This window comes from Glycine soja, chromosome 3 (assembly GCF_004193775.1).
Source record: "Glycine soja cultivar W05 chromosome 3, ASM419377v2, whole genome shotgun sequence".
NCBI lineage: Eukaryota > Viridiplantae > Streptophyta > Magnoliopsida > Fabales > Fabaceae > Glycine > Glycine soja.
The window spans coordinates 36,837,671-36,842,930 of record NC_041004.1 but is presented as its reverse complement, the minus strand read 5'-3'; the positions used below and the strand labels follow the sequence as shown (position 1 = coordinate 36,842,930).

Sequence of the window (5,260 nt, the reverse complement as noted above, 5' to 3'; positions counted from 1 at the left end):
TCTAGCTCATTTTGTTAGACTCAACCTAATGCAATCCTACCCCCCTGAGGACATTAGATAGAAGACTCCAAGAATATTGAGCCAAAGATGCAGGAGAAAGTCCTAGGGTTCTCATGAGCTTTAGGATAGATTTTGGGTTTATGGACTAAGTATGAGTCCACTTATCTTTGTACATATTAGAATATGTTTTCCTTCTTTTGGGTCCTATATTTTGGTCATTTTAGGTTTGTACAAATTAAGAGTACCTTACCTTACAAGTTAAAGGTACCCTAATAATATAGGATTTTAACCTTGTATTTCAGGAAATTTTAAGTAGGCTTTGTAGTAGGAACTTTTTTTTGTATGGGGGGGGGGGTGAGCTGAGCTATTGGAGGAGTGTATGTTCCCAAGGGGGTGAACTTAACTATTGAAAAGGTGTAATACTTGCTTCTTAAGGAAGTTTTCTTCCTTCATGTATTCTGGCATGGGGTGAGCTTAATTACTGAAGGAATATAACACTAGCTTCTCAAGAAAGCTACTTAGGTTATAAATAGAAACATGTGTAACATTTGTAGTAACTTTAATGAATGTGAAACTTCCATCACAACCCCTATTGGTTAATTATAATATATTAATACGGTAAAAAAAAGGTCTTGTTAGACACTCATTAAGAAACTAAAAGAAAAAAATATCCAGGATAAATAGTTATTTTTATCCTTGAATATGTATAGTGTTGAAAAATTTGTCTCCGCAAGATGAAAATTCAAATTTTAGTCCCCGAAAGTATAAAAAAGTGCGACAAATTCATTTATCTATTAACTTTCATCTGTTACCGTTAATGAAAGAACCTACGTGACACATTTAGGGACGAATTGGTTAGCGCTCTACACATCCAGGGATGAAAATGGCTATTTGCTCAAAATATAATTTAATCTTCATTTTTTCTCTTTTTTTAATCGTTGCAAATATAACATTACAATAAACACTTAAAAAATATAGGAAAACAAGCATAAGTTAGAACAAAACATAATAATAAACATAATATTGATTAATAAGCATAATCTGTCTGGTTTGAAATTTCGATTGTAACATCATTAGATAATAACAAAATCAAGTTGTCTCATTTTTTTTTTTATAAAGATTAACTTAATGACTGTGCATTTTTGTTTAAGTCTCATATTTTGGACAAACTATTGTCACATTAGAAATTTCAGAACAATAGACAAATTATATTTGTTAATCAATATTATGCTTATTATTATGTTTGTTCTAATTTATGTTTATTTTCTTATTTTTTTAAAATGTTTATTATTTGCAACGATTAAAAAAAAGAGAAAAAGATGAAAATTAAATTATGTTTTAGATAAACAATCATTTTTGTCTGTGAATATACAGAGTGCTGACAAATTCATTTTTGAATATGTTACATAGACTCTTTCTAACGGACCAAAGTTAACGAATGGATAAATTTGTTTCGGAAACTAAAATTTGAATTTTCATATTTCAAAAATAAATTTGGTAACGCTCTATTATTCATGGACAAAAATGACTATTTACTCAAATATTTATTCTAAAAAATTACTCAAATATTTATTCTAAAAATTTTGTCAACGCTCTATTATCCATATTCTAATAAAAATATTTTTAATTTATGTTTCTTAACCAATAGAAATCTTAGGACGTTGGTTAGTATCTGAAAGAAATTGTGATCTAATATAAAATTATCATATTCGCGTGAAGGCAATCAATGTGAAGGACGTCATCCATCTAACTTGGAGACAATTCTCTAGAGTGGTGTTTAGCTGGGAAATCTTGTCTATGATGATTTTCGTAGACTACTCGTGGCTAATGCCATGCGAATTAGTTTTTTTTTTATACATTGTAATAATTTTCCTTTACTTTATTATATTAAGATATAATTCAAAATATTAAAAATTTCAACATGGATCCAAACAAAACAGTAAAAGATTATTCTGATTTTGTTCGAATTTGAGATTACATTCATGAACCATATAATTTTTATTTTTAGTTCGAATAATCTTTTAATTAAAAATTAAATAAAATCATATCACAAACATCCTTATTAAATATTATTTTAGTCCTCGAAATATTGACCCATATTAGTTTTACTCTTCCAATAATAACTTCATTGTATTTGGTTCCTAAAATTTTCAAAAGTCTTATTTTAAGATTTTTAGTTAACTCCGTTAATCTTTTATATTAAATGTAAGCTACATCCACCCGTTATAAATAATGTGAACTATCACAGTCAAGCCAATGCACTTATGAATGCTTGTTCCTAGAATAACGTTCCACCAACAAGGAAATATATGAGTTTAATTGTATGCATTTATTTGTTTGGAAACAATAGAGTTCTAATATGATTTTTTTATTCTTGCAAAGCACATTGAATATTAATTTAATGCTGAAAACGAAAATGTTAATGCTGAAATATCTACTACTGTAAACTTTTAATAGAAAAAGTTAATAGAGTTAAATAAATAACTTAAAAGGAAAATTTTTAAAATTTCAAGAAACAAATGTAATAAAAATATTTTTAGAGAAATAAAATCAATCTCGATAAATATTTGAAGGACCAAATGCATATTTAATCCTATAAAAAGTAAACATTTTTTATAAGATTTTGGAAATTAATTAAAACTTGAAGTGTTTTTTAAGATTGAAGAAGTAAAAAAAAAAAAAAGAATATGCTGGAGCGAGATCCAAGGTATATTTGGGCGATGTAACATGAAGGTGTTGAACTCATCACACTTTGAGCGACAGATTCAAGTTTATCTCTATGCCTACGTTCAAGTTTCTCTTTGTCTTTCTCATATCGTATATAAAAATAGATCTTAAAAAGTGACTTTCTCATATCATATATAAAAATAGATCTTAAAAAGTGAGGACGATAGAGACAACATTAATCTCAATGGATGACGACAATAACAATGACCTCAATGGATGACAATGACGACGACAAACTCAATGAATGACAATAGAGTTGTTTGGGGTTGAGAAAATGGAAATGAAAAGTTGGGGGAAAGTGTTTGAACAAAAATAGGGAAAAGGGGAAAAGGAAAGGGGTGTGGGAAAATAGAACTATGGGTAATCAAATAATTTTAAACATTTTACTTGAGAAAAGCAATTTTAGTAGTGAAAATAACAACTCTCAAAATAAAACACATCATCTAATTTAATTCATGGTTAAGATAGATGGGATAAAAGTAATTTAATTTAATTTTAAAACTTGAGAGTATCCTTGACTTCTTAACTTATTTTTCTAAAAATGACACATTTCTAGTGTCTAAGAACCTTAAACAATCTTTTAATTGACTTGACGCCTAACACAACCTTGCATCATTGAAACTTCGAACCATACCATGATAATGTATTCCAACAACTTGTTGCTAGTTATGTCTTTATGAACGGAACGTAGACTAACTATAATAGTAGAGTCAAAACAAATATTGGAGTTTGGAAACCCAAGAAATAGAAAAATGTCTAACAAGATGGAAATGCCAATTTTAAGATAGGTTACTGAATTCACAATGCATGTGTGTTGCAGTGCAGCACCAAAAGAAGAGATGAAGTGCATGTGACAAACTTCAGAGTGGTTGGGGTTCCTTGTCCTGTGGTTTAAGTTATGCAAAGTGAATTGACAACATCAGACATGTCTCGTACTTAAAATGAAAGGGGAATGGAGAAAAGGATAATGAACATTGGAAGATCTTGTACTGAAATGATAAAAGGGGAAGTGAGAAACTCCATAAATTCAATTTGTGAACTTTGTGGTATTGCAGTATTGTAATTTTAAAAAAGTTCATATGTTTATTAAAAAAAATAATTACTATCACTATGGCAATAAAATCTTACTATTCATTACTACTATCTAAAAATTAAAAAATAGTAAAAATTAAAATGGAAACCATAAGCATAACTAATGAAACTCTTGATATTCTACGAGGGTGATTGACCCTTCTGGGTCTCTTTTATAAATGTATAATCAAAATAGATATGTTTTAAAACATATTATTTAAACGAGTCTGTTTTTTTTATTATTTATTTATTAAGGAACATATGAACCAATAATTTTGACTTGATGTTTTACTTTTTTAATCCGAGATCGCGTTCCATGCTACATGAACCAACAACAATCATGGATTTGCTACTTCCACATGCGCCAACTTACCCCAAACAACAATTCGAATTTGCGGGTTCCTTATAATTGTTGGACATCTAGTATGATGCAATAATTGTTTCAACATTGAAGCTGACCTGAAATGGAAATTTTTAGAGAAACATAAAAAAAAACCAAATATATACACAATCATCATACATATCTCTTTGTTATTTACACAAATATATAATTTTATTATTTATAATTTAAATTCGAGTTTAGAGATTCGAATTTACACTTAATTTTAAAAAAAATTACAAAACCACGTTAAAATAATTTGCAAAATCAGAAGAAGCCATAACACACTTTTCTGCCCTGTCAGGCCAAATAATAAAAAAATCCTAAGTTTACATCCTTGAACAACACAGACCAAACAAACAGCGTCCCTTTGTGCAATGCTTAGATCAAGTAAATCAAATCAACAGCTCCCAATTCCTCAAATTCGAAAGAATTGAAAATTTAGGGCGAGAATCAATAATTTTAGGGGAAAAAACATACAATTGGGAGATTTTGGAGTAATCGCGAGTGAGGATATTGTAAGCGGTGGACATCCTCGTATCTCGTATCCGCGGTGATGACGCAGTAATCTGCTCCAGCAATTGCAACACATGATCTACAAAAAATGAATGAAAAATTGAAAAATACTCATTTAGAGAGAGATAGGGGGGGTAAACTTACCCTCCGTTGTTATCGTATGGAGACCAATTAGCTTCTTGCTTGGTCATGGTGAATAAATGCGAGTGAGTGAGGAACAGAGAGAAGAAAATGAGCTAGGGCGTGAAAAAGAGCAAGCTTTTGCAAATTTTTTTTTCTTAGACAGTTGAGAATTCGGGTTGATTTTGCAAATTTTTTTAAAATTATAGTATAAATTTGGATCTTTTGAAAATGAATTTATACAGCAAATAATAAAATTATATGTTTGTATAAATAATAAAAAAGATATGTATGCTTATGTATATATATATTTTTTATGTTTCTGTAAAAAAATTCCTAAAATGTCACCTCCTCAAATTTTTCGTTTAACTTGGTCTTTGGTCAAAACATATCCATCTCTTTAAAACAAATCCATTTAAAAATAAGTTTATAAAATAGACAAGAGGG

At 29.0% G+C, this 5,260-nt stretch overlaps 1 long non-coding RNA gene across 2 annotated transcripts; it reads right to left on the bottom strand.

Annotated features, from left to right (window-relative positions):
* Window positions 1-3,348: 3,348 nt before the first annotated feature.
* Window positions 3,349-5,003, bottom strand: LOC114406691. Of its 2 annotated transcripts, XR_003665466.1 has the most exons (4): window positions 4,838-5,003; window positions 4,658-4,772; window positions 4,172-4,257; window positions 3,349-3,611 (listed from the first exon to the last, which is right to left on the bottom strand). It is a non-coding gene; the product is annotated as an uncharacterized LOC114406691 (long non-coding RNA). The 2 variants fall into 2 exon arrangements; XR_003665465.1 differs by lacking the exon at window positions 3,349-3,611 and having other exon boundaries at window positions 3,917-4,257.
* Window positions 5,004-5,260: the final 257 nt, after the last annotated feature.